This window comes from Bos taurus, chromosome 2, assembly GCF_002263795.3.
Source record: "Bos taurus isolate L1 Dominette 01449 registration number 42190680 breed Hereford chromosome 2, ARS-UCD2.0, whole genome shotgun sequence".
Lineage (NCBI taxonomy): Eukaryota > Metazoa > Chordata > Mammalia > Artiodactyla > Bovidae > Bos > Bos taurus.
In genome coordinates, this window is record NC_037329.1 from 51,965,413 (window position 1) to 51,984,965 (window position 19,553).

At 36.8% G+C, this 19,553-nt stretch overlaps 1 long non-coding RNA gene across 2 annotated transcripts in view; it reads right to left on the reverse strand.

The window, feature by feature from the left end:
* LOC132343016 (uncharacterized) overlaps positions 1–19,553 on the reverse strand; it is a 372,811-nt gene that overhangs the window by 265,453 nt on the left and 87,805 nt on the right. Inside the window, exon 1 of one of the 2 annotated variants that reach the window (XR_009491652.1) lies at positions 17,774–18,085. The exons of the other annotated variant lie outside the window; for it this stretch is intronic. This is a non-coding gene — a long non-coding RNA (uncharacterized lncRNA). Of the gene's footprint in view, positions 1–17,773; positions 18,086–19,553 lie in introns of those variants that run through there. 2 annotated transcript variants of the gene reach the window in all.

Consider the following 19,553-nt stretch of genomic DNA (forward strand, 5'->3'; position numbering starts at 1 on the left):
GGTCAGGGGTCTGAGGGGTTTTCCTGTATCTTTTCTCCAACAGCAACAGGTTTCTGCTCAATTCCTAAGAGATTGTTCCCTGTCCCTCCCAGGAACAGAGAAGTTTTGTTTCTACTTTTCTTCCTGAAGCAATACTTGTGCATAAAAGAGAGGATTTGCTCCTCCTTCCTGGCCAGGCTTTTTCTTCACAGGAAAGAAGGGTGCAGGAAAGCAGATTTATACCTGCTGACCTCCCCTCCACCACCCCCCCTCCCCACAGCAGCCAATCACCCTTCACACCTAAACCATTGAGAAGGACTCTCCAGTTGTCTTCCCCTCCCCCAATTTTTCTCCTGAGGAACCAGCCAAGGTCTATGGAGAAAAACTTCTGAGTGAATGTAAACTCCCTTTGTATCTGTTGCCCTGTTTGTTCCCCATGAGATCTTTCCAACTGATGTGTCAGTTTGGCAAGGATACAGTTATCTGTTATTTAACCAAACCCTAATTTCATTGTTGATGTAAAGGAAGTTTTCAGATATAAGTAAGATCCATAATCAGTTAACTCAAATAAGGGAAAATATCTCAGATAGTCTAGGTACACTGATTTAATTCATTAGAAGGCCTATTGTCACCAATAGCAGAATTTCCTTCTTTTTATGGCCATTTTATATTTTCTCATTTTTAATACATTTATCCATCAACAAACACTTAGGTTATTTCCATATCTTGGCTATTGTGAATAATACAGCAATAGACATAGAAGTACAGATATCTCTTTGAGATAGTGATTTTATTTCCCTGAAATATATACCTAGACATGGGAATGCTATATCATATGACAATTTTATTTTTAGTGTTTTAAGAAATCTACATATTTTGAAAAATCTGTTTTCCATAATGGTTGTACCAATTTACATTCCCACTAATGGTGTACAAGTGTTCCCTTTTCTCCACATCCCATGGCACTGGATAACTTGTCTATTTGACAACAAACTTTCTATCAGGCATGAAGAGACATCTCATTGTGGTTTTGATTAACATTTCCCTGATGATTAGTGATGTCATAACTTTTCATATAACTGTTGACCATTTGTGTCTTTTTTTTAAAAAAATGTCCATTCTGGTCCTTTGCCCTGCCATTTGTGACAACATGGATGAAACTAGAGGACATTATGCTAAGTGAAATAAGCCAGACACACAAAGACAAATATTGTATAAGATCACTTATAAATGGAATCTAACAAAGTCACAGTAGCAGAGAATAGAATGGTACTTGCCAAAGGCTTGAGTGAAAGAAATGAGGAGGTGTTGATCAAAGGGTATTTAACTTTCAGTTATAAGATTCTGGGGACCTAATGTACAGAGTGGTGACTATAGTTAATAAAACTGTGCTGTATACTAGATACTCGAAATTTGCTGAAAGAGTAAATCTTAAGTATTCTCACCACACACAACACAAAAAAATGGTAACTAGGTGAAGTGATGAATGTATTAATTACCCTGACTCTAGTTACCATTTCATATTGTATAGATATAGAAAATCATGATGCTATATATCTTAAATATACACACTATTTGTCAATTATACCTCAATAAATCTTGAGAGAAAACAAAATATTTCTTCCTATAGGCAACAAGTGACTGTGACTTGTGGGTTTCATGCTGACCATGATCTTTTCCTCATGAAGATCTGCATTACGGATTTCAAACTTTCTTAAACAGCTCCCACAATCACCTGACACAATTCCTTGAGATAGATAGACAGGTGTTAGTCTGGCTTCCCTGGTGGCTTAGATGGCAAAGAATCTGCCTCAGAAAGTATAAATAGGTGATAGACAACTAGATACTGTTCTACTTGTTTTTCTTCTTTGGTTGAGCCTTGACTGATATAGTCCAAGATGTCAATAATCTTACATTCTGATAAGGACACCAACAATAAAAAAAGAAATATATCAAGAAGTGATAAATGATGAGAAGTTAAGTAAGGTAAAGGCCTAGATGAGGTAGAGGCTGCCATCTTAAATAGGAGGTCAAGGAAGTATTCTTCATAATATGATTCTTGGGTGGAACTCTGAATGAAGTGAGAAAGCAAGCAAAGTTGTACTTTTATTTGAAAGGAAAACATGTCTAGAACAATAAGCGCAAAGCTCATGAGCTGATGGAACACTTAGTATATTTGTGGAAAAGAAGAAAGGAAGGGCTGACAATCAGGCAGCAAAGTGGAAGATAAAGGAGTTAAGATCAGACAGACTTCAAGAGAAAATCATGAAAAGGTCTTAGGGGCTTTAAAGAAAGAAAGTGAAGTCGCTCAGTCATGACCAACCCTTTGCGACCCCATGGACAGTAGCCTGCACCAAGCTCCTCCGTCCATGGGATTTTCTAGGCAAGAGTACTGGAGTGGGTTGCCATTTCCTTCTCCAGGGGATCTTCCCAACCCAGGGATCGAACACAGGTCTCCGCATTGTAGACAGACGCTTCACCGTTTGAGCCAAGCCTGCATGCCTTAGGGGCTTTAGGTCTTACTCTAAATGATATGTGAGACTCTGCAGGGTTGTGTGGGTAGTGCAGGTTGGAAGTACCAGGAGGAAAACAGAACACAATGTAGAAGAGTGGAAGTAGGGAGAGCAATTGGGAAGCTATTACAATATTTCAGGAAACGGGTGAAGGAAGTTTGGTCTAGAGTGATACAAAAGGAGGAGGGTAGTCAGATCTCAGTGTATTTTGACAGTAGAAATCAGAGATTTGCTGAAGGATTTGAATGACGATTTTGAGAAAAAGCAAAGCAAGGAGAATGACATTATACTTTTGAGCCTCAACTTCACTCCCTTGAGAGGCTTTCTCTGGTTTCCCAAGTCCATGCTCTTTAGACAGCAAAGTGATTGTCACACCACCCTATATGTGCCTATTTAATTCCTAAAATCCACTCATAGGGCTTCCCTGGTGGCTCAGATAGCAAAGCATCTGTCTGCAATGCAGGAGACCTGGGTTCGATCCCTGGGTTGGGAAGATCCCCTGGAGAAGGAAATGGCAGCCCACTCCAGTACTCTTGCCTGGGAAATCCCATGGATGGAGGAGCCTGATAGGCTACAGTCCATGGGGTCTCAAAGAGTTGGACACAACTGAGCAACTTCACTTTCACTTTCACTTTCAATCCACTGAAGACTGCAAGCCTCTCCAGAGAGGACTGTCAAAGTCTTATTCATCACTGTATCTCTAGACCTGCTTTAGTACCTTGTAGATACTCAAAAGCATTTGTTAAATAAATTATTGGCTTTTTCTTTTATGTTTGCAGTACAGAATTAGGAAATTTTATAACTGTATTATTTTCAACCTATTATTATATTTGATATTAAATATAATCTATTTCATCACATTTCATTTTCATAAATTTGTTAACCACTTATAATTTATTTTCACTGTTTTTTACCCTTTCCTATATATCTATGGAAGATTTTTTTTCCCATAAATTTGGGTGAAATGTTTTTATATTGCAGATATTTTCTAATCTGTGATACCTGTAGAAATGTTCATTATTTGTGGTTTGTATTCCCAATTCTCATATTTTTGATGTACAGAAATATATTTTATTTTCATTTTATGAGGTCAAATTTATTGATAATTTCCCTTAGAGTTTCTTTAAAAGTTCTATTACACCTTTGAAGCAAATACATATTCTTTATGTCATTCTTCAGGTTTTTATGGCTATATTTCTTAAATTATCCTTTTTTTTCTCCTAGGATTTTATATGTAATAGGAAAGTATTTACTAAATTGACCTTTCTCTAAAAATGCAAAGTAATTGAAAAGGTCGGTGAGTTTTAACCTGAGAAATTTCCTTTCGAATCTCTCAAGTCCAGGTGTTATATATTCTGAATTATTTTTTAAATGGTAACTAATATCCTTACTGTTTCCAAAACAATACCAGCTGTCCCTGCAAACAATACTAAAACATGGAATAACAGCAGTCTTTATTTTAAAAGGTGTATCAATACATATCAGATGTTTATTTGAACTGTTTTACTGAAAGATTGAGAGTCTATGTGCAAATAGCACTTTTTAGTTTTTCTAAATAAACTTTCCAGTTCCTAAAGACTCCAAAACTGGTATAGCTAAAAGCAATAATTTTATTTTGGCATAGCTATGCTTTTTGTGTGTTAGTCACTCAGTCGTGTCTGACTCTTTTCAACCCCAGGCTCTCTTTTCAACCAGGCTCCTCTGTCCATGGGATCTCCCAGGCAAGATATTGGAGTGGGTGGTTCATGCTTCAGGGGAATCATCCCGACCCAGGGATTAAACCCCGGTCTCCCACATTACAGCAGGTTCTTTACCGTCTGAGCCACCAAGGAAGCCCTAGCTATGCTTTAGGACTAGGCAATCTCTAGGCATTCATATATGCTCAGCATAGGCTAATTTGATATAATTTTACTCACTTTACCTATGACCTAAATAAGGTTTAATTCAATTCTTTAATAGCATAACTCTAGTCCACTGAAACATTTTTAATTTAGCACAGCCACAAATAATTGAACACACTTCCTTAGCTTTTGTCTGCCTATCTAAAAACCAAAGAGCACTGTAACCTGTGTGCGTGCGTGTGTGTGTGTGTGTGCACACGCGCTCAGTTGCTCAGTCAAGCACTCTAACTGTGGGGACTAAAAATATACAAACAGAAGAAAAATTTTCAAACTTTAGAAACTAATAATAAATTTGAGGGCAAAAGTTGACTACTATACCAAATGTAAGACTTTACATAGTTCAGGACCTAGATCCCAAGAGTTACAGAAATTCAAAATACAACATATTAACTATTATTAGAATTTTCTATTTCTAATCCTGTTAAATTTCTGCTGTAATAAAAATATAGGGATTTATAAAGCTAGCTTATAAGATTAGGCAGTTTTCAGGATCTTTCAAACACCAACTCTAAGTTTTCATTAAAAAATCAAATTCATAATCAACTTATCCTAATTTTTATCAAAAGGAAAACATTTGCTGAGGAAGAGAAGTGACTAAGAAATATGCTGGAATTTCACCTTTGTCACTTTCATTTAAATCAAGTAAAAGAGCATCCATGTGGCTTTCAAAGGTACAAATAAAATATGTTAAGAATTTTAGCTGACTTCTTAATAACTAGATTTCTTCTTATATATTATTAACTTTTAAACCATAAATCTACCCTACATCTTAGAATCTTGGCATCAGGGCATTCAACAAAAGTTTAAATGTTCCCATTTAGAGAATATCCTTTGGTAAAAGATCTAAGGAATGCTTAATGACCATCAAGTGGACAAGTAAGCCATCTGAAGATTCCATTTTGTGTGTTTCATAATTATGTGTCTTTGCATTTGGTTCACCATCCAAATATTCAAACAAATGGGTTTTAAAAATGAATGCATATATTTTATCTTAGAGATAATATAATATGAATATCTAAATTAATCTTTAATAAAAACACTTTGAGATATTTAAATAAAAAACAAAATTGACCATCTATTAGAAGTAACAAACTAGTAATATACAGAATGGATAAACAATGAGGCCCTACTGTATAGCACAGGGAACTATATTCAATACCCTGTGATAAACCATAATGGAAAAGAATATGAAAAAAGAATATATATATAACTGAGTCACTTTCCTGTACAGTAGAAATTATTTTATTTTATTGGAATATAATTGCTTTACAATGCTATGTTAGTTTCTACAAGCAAAAATTAATACAACATTGTAAATCAACTACATTTTAATAAAATATAAAAAATAAGTATTATTGCATTGTAATGAAAACTCAGTTTAATGTACTTTAGATTTTTTTTAAAAAAGTAGCAATTTATACAATAGTTCAAAAAGCCCCTGTTGTTTAAAAAAGAGCAGAATGATTTTTAAAGATAGACTGTGGAATCTATGTGTTGTCACCATGGTGTATCAGGTGTTTTTACTGAATATATTTTTTTTGTGTGGGAGCTAGGAAAAAAATAAGTTCTTTTCTATGCCAAATTTAGCCATTTGGCTTTATGATGATTATATTCAGGTCATCAGTGTGGACTCATGGCAACGAAAGTAAAATTGTGTTATGGTAAATTTTCAGTGGTTTATTTAAATGCTTCTTCTGGTGGCCTAATATCTTTTGAATCTAAAAAAACAAGTCAATTCAACAATGAGTTAAAAAATGTACACAAGTGCCCAGAATTCTATTCACCTCTATATCATCTGAATATAGTGATCATTTTAAACCACTGTGAACTGTTAAAGTCCAGGCTCCCCTACCACTCACAAGTTGAGACTCTTAACGGTAAATTGGAGGGACTCTAAAAATTTTAAATCATAGTATACTGCACATGCAAAACTGTTCACTTCTAAATTTGAGGGCATATAAAAATTTGAAGAGCTTCAATTATTTTAAATCACCATGTGCAGCCAAGAGAAAAATTTGAAATTGTAGGGCCTCACATTTTTAAAGTGCTTCAGTGGGGAGAAGAGTCCAGCAGAATTCCAGCATTGAGGCATAAGACACATTGGCCTAGTCTGGTATCATAGCACCATCTCAACTGGAGACTATATCTAGAAGCCAAGGCACTAGCTTTTCTCAATTACACATTTTGTAAGGTGGGGTCTTTTAAAGTCCAAATTAACACCCCATTCCAATTAGGAAACAGTAAAGTGAAAAATGTGGTGATTATTAGAACAGGCCAGTGGGAGAAAGACCCAAACAATATTTACAAAGAATGCTTTTCCTTAAATTTAAGGCAATGCAATAGATGAAAGAGACACAAAGCTAAAGAAATACAAAAAGTTTCTGTAAGCACAGCAGGCAAATTCATATACTCCTACAACTGAATTTTAATCACAGTGGCATTTCCCTCACCGTGTTTTTCCTTGCCTCAATTTGCCCAGCAAAGTTAACTTTCTGGTTCCCTCTTGGAAGAATGATTGTACGGCATTATGTTTTACCAACACTCTTGCGCCACTTTTTCTATATTCTCTTTGTTTGATTGTGGGAGAGGGTGAGCACTTTGACATTTTACTCAGCTCAGAGTTCACTTTCGACATCCAAATCCTTAGAGAACCATAAAATTATGTCAGCACAATCGGGCTATTTAAAGATGGTCTTTCTTCAACATTTTCCATCTTTTCATCTAAGTAAAAAGTTAGGGTCTCCTTTGTTGCCTTTGGGTGTTCACATATTTTGGGGTTGGCACTGCCCAGGGAGCAGGATGCTCTTCATAATTCTGCATCAGTGAAAACATAATGTCCTATAGTTAGTGGGGGTGGGGGAGGGTAAAGAAAGAAAAAGAGCCTGAAGGCACTGGAATAATTAAGCAAATGCAGTGACAGCTGTGGCAGGTCCTGGGCAGAACTGGCTCCACTGAGCTGAATTAATGACATCAACAGCCTAGTATCTCCATTAACATTTGATCATTAATTATTACCCTCTGACAGTAAGAGCTTAAACCTTCTAAGGAGTGGCCTGTTATTAATCTACTTTACCTGCCCTGAGCACGGGTACTTGCCCACCTCAGTGCAGTCAGTGGGCTGGTTTTCACTTCTTGTTTGTTTTTAATCGCAACTATTACTTCATTCTCTGGAGTAAACGGTGATGACCATTAAATTATAAAGACTGCTTTGAAGTTCTGGGCTGTGTTTCTGCACCTAGGACAAGGAGATAAAGTACCTGGAACTGTTGCATTGAATTTCTTTGTCAAGTTTAGAAGGGCCTGAAGACACAGTTTACCTGAAAATCTGTAAATGGCAGCAAAGAGGTAAATCATTCACCATCAGAGAAGGCAATGGCACCCCACTCCAGTACTCTCACCTGGAAAATCCCATGGATGGAGGAGCCTGGTAGGCTGAGGTCCATGGGGTCACTGAGAGTCGGACACGACTGAGCGACTTCACTTTCACTTTTCACTTTCATGCATTGGAGAAGGCAATGGCACCCCACTCCAGTACTCTCACCTGGAAAATCCCATGGATGGAGGAAGGAGCCTGGTGGGCTGCAGTCCTGGGGTCGCTGAGAGTCGGACAAGACTGAGCGACTTCACTTTCACTTTTCACTTTCATGCATTGGAGAAGGCAATGGCACCCCACTCCAGTACTCTCACCTGGAAAATCCCATGGATGGAGGAAGGAGCCCGGTGGGCTGCAGTCCATGGGGTCACTGAGAGTTGGACACGACTGAGCAACTTCACTTTCACTTTTCACTTTCATGCATTGGAGAAGGAAATGGCAACCCACTCCAGTGTTCTTGCCTGGAGAATCCCAGGGACGGGGGAGACTGGTGGGCTGCCGTCTACGGGGTCACACAGAGTCAGACACAACTGAAGCGACTTAGCAGCAGCAGCATCATTTACCATTGTGCCCTTATAGAGCCTCGTGGGGACAAGAATTTCTCAGATTTCCTCAGAATCCCATTCTGGAGACTGTGATCATTTGGATTAATTGTCTTCTCAATTCTTAAATTCTCCACTGAAAATGCTAACCAAGAATAGAGAGAAGTCCAATTTCATATACATACCCTCAAATAATTATCTCCCAAATTCTGTTAATCTTTAGTCATATTCTGTTTTCCAATGAAAATTACTTAAATTTTATCTTTTAAAAATGCATCTCATATCTATGTCTAAATGTTTCTGGGGAACTTTTAAAATTTGTCAGACCCTTGACAATTTACTATACATACAAGCACATGGAGACATACACAGACACTACAGATAATCTATAAAACTGCCCAAGAAATATTAAAGACCCTCCTCCCTCCAAGTGACCTGTTAATGTTTAACACTGCCTCAGTTTCTCTCCAATGAAGGTTCATCCTTACCATCTGACAATATGACTTCGTCTCTGATGAGGGGAAAAAAAAACTGGGAAAATGCAAACAGAAGCTCATGTGTTAAGTGCTCTCCGCAGGCCTACAGACCTTATAGTATTAGAGTGATAATTAACTTTTACCAAAGAAGACTTCATAGAAGTCCAATACATTAATTTGCTGATTGTTCTTTTCCTGTTAGAGACATAATCCAGAGTTCACTTCTAGTCATAAACATAGACAACAATATAATTTAATAGAGTGCCTGCTTTGGCTAATGGCCCTGAATGGACTGAGAAAATCCCACTGCTTTCAGGACTGGATAGTATATTCCCCAGCTCACAGAGGGAACTTATGTATTCCTTCTCTTCACCAAGGAAACAATGGTAGAATCAGACTTGACCAAAAATTTCCCTCAGCTTGGTTCTCAGTAGATCACTGATATTGGCTCCCATGTAGTAGATAGTTTAAGATTTTCTAAGATGACTGTGAGAAAATACCATCTGCACCATCAAAAGAGACTTCCTCCCACTTAGAGACAGACCTCTGTTTTCCTATTAAGAACAGCCCAACAGCATCCTTGAGGATCCTCCTGGGTCCTTTGGTCAATTCATGTGGCTTCACCAGACCTCTTTATTGAAAACCCTTGCTCAGAAATTACCTCGGAAGAAGAGCATGTGTAAGGAAGCCTTTAATTAATACAAGTTCCTAGTTATCCAGTACAATGCAATTATAAAATAAGGAAGAAAAAGTAACTTAAGCTCTATGGATTTTAGTTTTCTCCTCTTAGAATTACTAGGAAAAAATAAGCAGCCTGGTTCTTTTTCAGTTGAAAGTTGAGACTTCTGTTGAGACATAGTTGTTTGCATAGCTAAAGCCAGTGTAAGGAGGAAGAAGCTAGATGAAGGACAAAGTAACCAGAGCTACAATCCATTTAATTAAAATAATTCTAACTAAATATCTTTAATGCACAAGGGAATTTTGTACTGAAATGGGAGGAAAGTCAATGTTTCCTACTAAGGTACCATTATTTATAACCTTATAGGAATTATCATCATCATATGACATCAATTTTTCCCATCAGTTGACCAGTAAGCTCTGTTCCCTAACACTTTCTCTCATTCCACATACATTGTAGTAATTCTTAGGACGTAGCTCAATCCCACTTCATTTCAATCATATGCTGACTGCTCCTGCAATCACCCCCACCAATGGTCCAGACACACCCACTGTAGATTTATCTGATCTCATAAACTCAGATGGTTTAACTTTTTAAAACTTTCTCATGACTTCACGCAAGCCTTCTTTTTAAATACTACCCTAAATATTATTGAACCTATAATACACTTTTAAAAATTTCTTGTTTCCCTTTAGCTTTCTTCCATAACAGGAACACGGTTGGCTTGGATTCTTAAAACTTCCATCAAACTTCCTCTAGCTGGTTATAGATATTACCTATTACCACTGCATACTAATTTTCCCTACCCAATATTATGTTTAGTTTTTCCATAGCTTTCCTGACTGATAAGTCACATTTGAGTCACCCTAGTACAGCTCAGGATATCTAGCTATAAATACTGGCTTCTGACAATTTACCCACCATATATAATGAATTCATATTTGAAAATAGTAAAAACAGAAAAATAATAAAAAGAAAATGAATGAACACAAAGCATTAATATGCCATCTTCATATGCTTATAACACAAGAAGTCTCATTTTCCGTGGGTGATCCTAAAGAAAAAAGTCACTATGTTAAACACTCTATTATAGTTCCTTATTAAATATTTTCCTGAATTTTCTTCATCTTATGTCACATTCACAACAACTTTTTAAAGAATTAAAATCTTGCATTTTGATTACCTCTTTTTTACATTTAGCGAAAGATTACAGAGCAGATATTGTTTGACATTGAATTTCTGTTAACATGTCCTCCACTGGAGCATAGTTGTACACATTGTTTCAGAGCTAACATAATGGGGAATATTTTCAAAGAGGGCTGTGTTTCAAGCCAGATGGTTTATCTGCCGAAACAATTCTCCCAGTAGAGAAATAGTAGCTGCACAGTTGCAGTAGTGTTCATAAGCCTAGTGCAGTAGATTCATTTGGCACCCACATTTTGGAGTCAAACAAAAGTGTGGTTTGTGTGAATCTCAGACTCAGACGTTCATAAGTGAAAAGGCGTTTTCTGCAGTTGCACATTGTGCTTTATTGTAAAGGAGGTCGTGTGTTCATATCAGAAACATCATATGCAAATATGACATGCTTTCTAAATATATATAATAGTTTCACCCATATAATGCAAAGGGACAATACTAAAATAATTGTTTCAGAGATTTTCACAGTCTGGTCTCAAAACAGCCAATTTTCCATACTTGCGTTGAAAGCAAATGCATTACCAAAATTCAGGTCCACCATACCTAATAAAATTTGAAAACAAAAAGACTAGACATATATCACATCTCGGGCTTTTGGCACACATCAACTGTTGCTTAATAAACATTCAAGGATTACACCGAGTGTCCTATAGATACTGCCATGCATGGCTCCTCCCCCAAAACTCTAGACTTAAAATCTCATGATTTTCAAGGGCCCCTTAAGAGAAGACTTAATGACTCATGGCATTTGCTTCTCTACCCAACAGTGATCTTCAGAGGTATTGCTATATACACTGGGAATCTTATCCTTTGTCATAGGAACTGTCGCTTCCCTGTACACTAATACTGCCCACAGTTTAAAAATAAAACAGAAGAGTTAGAGGATTCCAGGAGGGGGTTACCATGCTCTGAAACGTCTCAAGCATGTAGCGGGATGGGAAAATCCCTGAGATTCCAAAGATTTAAAAAAATAGCACATGGGAGGTTCTAAATAAAGAAATCCTTGGGTATGTTGGGGAACCTGGCACCAGTCTTGCAGCTCTTTCCTGCAGAGACTATTTTTGCTAGTTATCGAATGAGCAAGTGAGAAAATGCATGTGCACACATGTGCCCTTTTATGTTTAGAGAACTCAATGAATGTTAATGGCATTTTATTTTCATGGAGAATATCTTTTAACATATATGTAATATATATAATTTTTTGCTGAATTATTTTCACCTCTAATATATCTTTATATCTTAATTTTTTAAAACTATGTTACCCACTTCAAAACTTCAGGATGAATGAAGAAAGGAAGTTTTTAAAAACAAAATAATGAAAATAGGATTAGAACTACAATTTCCCCAAAGTGAGTTAATACCATCTTCACACAAAATATACACAAACGATTTATGTCCCATAATAACTCTCAAGCAGGAGGAGAAAAAAATTAAGGTAAAGACTACAAGCTTAACTGCTCTGAAATTAACAGCATAGCTGGAAAATCCAGGATGCTGTAAATAATTACATATTAGGTTTTTAGGGCCCTCATGTATGAGAAAAATCTAGTTCAGAATATTTCATTCTGAATTAACGTGTATATTAAATCCAAACAAATGTTAGAGACACTTGCCAAAATGAAAATCTTTACATGACTGTCTCCAAAACATACTGTTAAACGAATACCTGTGGGCAAGTCAAAACGAAAAATATAAACACCTGCTAATTACCTGCATCATTTTGAAGGGTACCCAAGGAATGTTGACACTTTATTTCTTAGTATTGTATTTATATACTTAGCCTTCTACACTTGGTCTTATATTTGCTGCATCTTGATCTATTTGAGCAAAGATTTACTGGCGTGACATTTAATGCAGGCATTGAATACTGGCAGAAATGTGGGACTTTTTATAAAAGTGACTGCTTTGGGGGATTTCTCATTTTTCTTCTTTTTCTTTTTCATTTTATGAATGTTGTCATTTATTAACAGGCAGCTTGTAAGACATTGCGGTCTAAGGAACACAGATCCCATTGCATTTACAACAGAACTTTTGTAAATATTTAGTAAAGGGTCTAATATTATATACTTTGAAACAAAGAAAAATCCTATCAGGTCAGATATCTGATACTTCAGTTGTTTATGTGTAATTAATGCCACAAATCTCTAAGTACTCCCATGTTCCAAATACCAAGAAAACTGTCAATTGCTTCCTCACATCATTGGAGTGGTTATCTTCTTTGCTCTTGACATTTTGTATCACTTTGAATGACTTTACCAAGCAGAAACCAAAGTACACATTTTTCTTACTTTCTAGGAGATAGTGTCATCAAATTACATATATGATGTCCAAGAGAGACAGCGGAAAGTCTCTGATGGACAAGTTGAATCCAATTCAAATATTTACAGCATCAACAGCAAACTGGATATATCCAGCAAATAAACAAATGGAATTATTCATGAGACCAAGTTAAGTCAATACATCTCTATCTTAACCAGATCCTTGCTAACAATGTGCATGGTACAAAATATACATCACAGTTAAGACTGATAAATATCATATGTAAACAGAGAAGAAAGACTAGTAATTTGTAAATCAGCTTATTTTTATATAATTGTCCTGACACACTAACTTTTGTATTAGCCAAATCCTTAAATATACTTAAATCAAAAAATTTGTTCAGGGATGCTTTGAAGCCCTGATGAATATTTGGGGAATCAGGAAACAAATGAAAGGAAGAGAATTCACCTCCACCATTTCCATTAGAGTAGTTTACAAGGGTCCAGTGTAACCTTTTTCTCCTCTCCACTTGGTTGTCTTTTAATTACAGCAATTTTCATAGAAAGAACGTCTATCATTGCTCACATGAGAATAGAGGTTGCATGAGCTCTCATTCAGGATATTTTTTTCTCAACACTGTTACTCCATTCACTACCAAATTTAAAAGCGAACTTCGAAGCAAGATAAGGCTGAAAAAATAGGGAACAACCCACTTCCTTAATAATGGAGTGATTTTTGGAATGTACTAGTTGTCTGCTCTGCATGCGCCCTGCTGGTCCCCACTAATCACCACCACCAATAAAAGAGGAAACCACCAAATTTTCTGTCCAACATCAAATCTATTCTATCCTTCCTACATCATCATTCTAGAACCAAACTGATTTCTAAAAGGTACGTCTCCAGGCTGTGCCAGTCTGCCAGGATCTTTCTGGTCAGGATCTTGAGTCTCTGATTTACCCCTCCACTCTCCAAACATAACAAAATATATAGCCATAGAGACCTGAGCCACACTTCTGCATGTGGGCTGAAGTTTCCAGGTGGCCTATGTTTGTTATGATTGTGCCTGGCCTCAAATAAAAGCAAATTGACAATCCTTTACCTCCCTCAAGCCAGTGCCAATTTTAAAATAAAATGTCTAGTGGTGATTTATTGCCAGTGCAAACTGCCAGACTGGCAACCCCATTTACCTACTAAGCAGACAAATTAGTAAAACCAATGTCAACCTTGCCTAGTTTCACCATGTATGTTCTAGAAGGCACTCCAAATTTCATATTTATTTTGTTACCAGATTTCTTATTTGTGTGCATTAGAAAACAAAACACCTAGCTGATCTTAATGACTTCAGAAAGTTGCCATTCTTCCCTTGAGGACTTCCCAGGATCCTCTAAGTTCATTTCCATAGATCACACACTTTTCCAGTTAGATAAGAATTGTTGACACCATTAATCACCTGGCTTGAATATCAAACAGGACTGCAGAACTGAAAGAATCTCTTTCCTGCTACAAATATCATCTCAAGGGCATGTTTCCTACCACTTCCCCAGGGACCCAACACCTGCCTTAGTGATTCTCAGGAGACTCCCCTCCCTTATTCCTCTCCAACTTATAAATATTAGCACCTGCTGGCCAAGGTATAAGTTTTCAAATGTTGATTTAGGGTTTTTTTTTTTTTTTGGTTTTCTTTTTTTGGCTCTGTCCAGCCCTATTATCTCCCACCAAGTCAATCTCTGTTTGCTAGAATAAAGTACAGGAGATTTTTGCATTGCTCTGGTCAGAAGCACTTCTTTTTATTCAAGACCAGCAATTCAAAGAAGACTGGGCTACAAATAATGTATTTTAAAAGAAAAGAAAAAAAAAAAAAAGAGCCATTAATTCCTACTTTTTTAAGATTACAGACAGGCTGCTCTGACAAATGAAACCTCACCCAGTCTTACTTAAGCTGCCCAGAGTGACTAGTTATCAAGCCAATGAGAAGAAATCTTTTATGTCTTTTCTTGATGCCTCCATGTCATTGTACACAAAATGCAGAGCTGTCTATATTTCATCAACCATTTTCTTCATGTATTATTTAATAAAATGTTTAGAGCATGCCTAATTACAAACATTTATTATAGAATCCAATCCTAGAAATGTCTGAGAATATGCTAAATTGTTTCCTACCTAAAGTTTTAATGAGAGTATAATACCTCCGGCCCATATGCTTCAAGAACGTTATCCTTAATTATGTAACATGGGTATTTTACTGATATCTGTTAACTGCTCGAGCAGCTGTGGTTTTCTGCTTTTTTGCACAGCTCGGGAGGAGCAGTGAGTTCAGTTTCCCCTTTTTGGGGGGTTGCAAAATCCATACCCCAAACAGGTGTGTGCAATCATGAACCGCAGTGATGAACCCAAACTGCTGCCTTTCTAAAAATTCCACCAGCCGGTGACACACGCTGGTCAAGGTTGCACAACCTTGTTTTCCACTGGTTATTTTGATGATTCATTCCCCCATGGGGAGGTGAATTTCAGCTATTGTTACTGTGCTCCTGTTTCTGATAACTAGAGGAATCACTTCCTCATTTTGGTGATTTCTCTCTCTTTCCCTCTCCTGTTCATGCTCTTGCTGCCTCCCTGTTTCTTTCTTACTAAATTTTGATCTCTTGCAAAGTCCTGACTGGCTGTTCTCTTCATGGAAAAGGACCAGGAGAGGTGAAGGTAAAGGAAGCACATTCACATGTTAAGTAGGACTGTTTAACTTTTCACTTCATTGCTGTGAATCTACCTGGATGATATGAAACTATAAAGTAATCATTCACTAAAAATATAACAGCTCATAGCAATATGTAAGTATTGTCCACTTTCAAGTAATAACCTTGGAAAACTACACAATCCAATACTTGGATTCTATTGATTGCTTAAGAAATGACTGTGGAATTGCCATCAAAACCTCTTTCATATTGTTTTGAATTTCAAATGCGGAAAACTGTCCTCTTTAAAAAAAGGGGCATTTGGTTTCTGCAATTATCCAAAGTTTATCTAGAATCAGGTCTACTGACAAAATGCTCAAGCCTTCATTTTTGATAAAAATTATTTTTATCAGTAAATAAACTCTTTAAGAGGAATAAAAATAAATCCTAAAATGGATTCAGAAAGGAGGTACAAAGCATTTTGAACAGTGGCAAATACCACGGAATTAAATGTAGTGGATGAATATGACTTCCCTGTAAATCTTACATGCTTGCTAAGTATTTCACCTTCACATCTTAGTTTCTCTAGAAAATGAAGCAATTCAAATTAATTTCTGTTTTTTCCTCTTAAAACAACAAAATGCAATAAAAATACTCTGTAGAAATTTTATTTCTAATTAATGACAGCACATTAATGAGAGCTAATTAATGAGAGCACATCAACTCATTTCATATTGCTCTAAAAGTGTGGATTTTCTCATCCCAGAGAATAATGTGTCATAATTGTAAGAACACAGGTCATGTAATGTGAATTCAGATATTAAACCGTAAGTTACCATTTACTGTCACCTGAAACAAGTGACTAGAGCTCACTGAAGCTCAGTTTTCTCATCTGTTACACATGGAAAATAAATACATCCTTTGCATACATGTTGTGAGGATTAAATGGATGAAAAATATCTCTGCCTGGCACAAAGTAGATGTCTAAAGCATAGGGACTTTTGTGATTCTTGTTTTATTACACATTAATGTTCTCTACCAGGGCATGACCTCCTAAAGAGCCAGTATCATGCCTCCGTCATGTTTGTTACTCAGCATTTAGCACAGTGTCTGACACTAGTAGGGCTTAATAATTGTTTATTGAACTATACTGAATACATCCCTGAATACACCTCAGATTTAAAATTGGAAATAAAAAGTAGAAGATTTTAAATTAAATTTATTGTAAAAACAATCCAGGGGCAACATGACTCAGTTTAGTTTATAATATACCCTAGGTTCACTAGTAATCAGAAAAAAAGAATATTATTACATATTTTTAAATATGTGATTTCTTGATCTAGCACTTTCCTGCCCTATTCATGTTTCTAGAAGCTTAGGTATTGTCAGTGCAAAATGATTTCATTAAAAGTAATCACAAACTATCTTAAGTAGGTGATTCTGGCCAAGGTAGGTAGATTGAGTAGAAAGTATAGCAGAACTTATAGACTAGCTGCCTGAGGAGGATATGGTGGGAAGAGGACTTTGGATAGGAAGAAGATTAAGCCACTACTTCTATAATTCTTGGTAGTTGCAGGGGTGTGGGCTCCATAAGGGTGGTGGAGAACTGAAGCAAAGTCACACTTCCCTAAACACACAGTGGGCTGAAGTCTCCTCCTAACCTGCTCCAGGCATAAACCCAATCCTTGGTCCTCACAAATTAACCAGGCAAAATGATTCCCATGTGCACTGGACATTTAAAAAACAACTGTCATACAGATAAATAAACAAATCCCTTAATCATTTTATTTTCCCCATTTTTTCCTTATTTTCTCTGTCCTTTGGCTATAGAAATAAAGACTCTGAAAAGAAAACAATTCAAAGGTGAGACCATCTTAGGCTCATAAGACAACTGCACACATTGTTTTTTGTAAATTCAAAGCTATCACTACACCTGTATAAATTTAAAGGTAGAAAGCTGGATGGTCTCTTTCAAGTAATATCTTATTACAGAAGCTGAGAAGGTTGTAACCATCCTACAACTACCAACGGTCATGTCTACTGAATCTCACTGGATTACGTGTATACACCAAAAACAGAAAAGGAAATTTCTATAAAAATAAGCACTTATTCCATGGAGTGAATGATGATGTTCACAGAGCCCTTTCAAAGGAATGAACAACAAAATTACAACATATACAGATACCTTCAACTCTCCACGATCAATAATGCTAGTTGAGCTTCTCACTCCTGAATATCACTAGTCTTGCTTCTTTTCAAGCACCTGGTTATAAAGACCATGAACAATGCATTAAAGCTGCACATAGGTAAGCCTATTGTAAAAACTTTGCTTTGTCATGGCGCTTGGAGAAGAAGTTAGATAATCGTGTTTAGGAGAATTACAAACAAGGAACAGAAACTTTGGACTTTTTTTTTTAATCCTAGGTTGGAATCCCATGACCCAAGATTTTGCAAGTCCTGAAGGAAATGCAGCTCAGGCAACAAAGAGTCGTATGATATATTACCCTGAAACCTCTTTTCATAGTTAAACTTCTGATTCATAAAGAAAAATAAGAATACCAATAGAACAGAATCCCAGAATTAATTAGCAAAGGAGAAATACAGAGCCTAGCTCACCTGACAATTCATCATCCCCTGTTCTTTTATCTCATAGATTGGAACTATCCTCTGTAATAATACTTCTCATTGTTTATTTATGTATATCTGCCCTCCAGGTTGAGCATTACTTCAGAGTATCTTATACTTCTCTGCAGCCCCAAATCCTGGCACAGAAACTGGTGCAGATAAGATGCTTGGCAAGTATTTGTTAAATAAATCAAATGGCATATAAATCTTTGTCTTTTTAAAGAGTATGTCTATGACTAATAATGCATTTTGTAATTTGCATAATTTGTGCTTAGTAGCAAACACTACATGGTAAGCACACGTAGTTAAATTTCTTAACACAGGAGCAAGCAGTTAGGTTCTCTTCCCTTTCTCATACCCAGTGTGAAATTCACCTTATTTCCTCTCTCCCCACTTTTCTTCAGCCTGATATTGCCTGAAGGCCACCCACTCATCAGTAGATTGCCATGGTTGGAACCTTAAGGGTTAGAACTGAAGAAGAAATACAATAGTAAACCCCTATAAGACCCTTCTGCCTATCCTTAAAATCCTACTGCTTAAATAACACTATGGAGCTCCTATTAACCAAATCCCTCCCAAATAAAAATATCAATCCTCACCTTGTCTACCTTTCTCAGTTAAGGGCATTTCATCCTTAGTTATTCAAACCAGGACCTTGGTGCACCATCAACTTCTCTGTGTGTCTCAAACTCCATATCAAGTCAGTTGGGAAATCCGATTGATTACACTTTCAAAATATGTCCATAATTCAACCACTTCTCACGACCTCCACTGCTACCACCTTGGCCCAAGCCACCATTACCTCTTGTGTGAATTGTTGAAATAGGTCTTAATAGATCTCCTCTCCCACCAGCAGTCCATTCTTAACACAGCAGGAAGAGTGACCCTCTTAACCATAAGCCACATTCTCATTCTTTCCATCTGAGCCCACCTCTGACTTTTTGTATTACTCAGAGGAAAAGCCAAAGTCCTAGCTATGATCTACAAGGCCCTGTATTATCTGCCTCCACTCCACCTCCCATATCCACTACCCCTCTTAACTCTCTGATGACTTCCCCATCTCTCTGCTTCAAGCATACTGGCCACAGCACTGTTTCTAGAATGAACCAGACACTGACTGTCCCGCCATCCCATTAAATGTGCCCTCTCGCCTGGCATTCCACCTCCTCATATGGCTAGATTATGTGCCCCTCATTTTCTTCTTGTCTAAACTGGATCTTTTTAGTGAGACCTTCCCTAGTCATTCTATTTAAAATTTCACAATGCCTCCACGACCCCTTATATTTTCCTCCTTTACTGTAGCTTTATCCTTGGCACCTTTCACTATCTAAAAAAATACG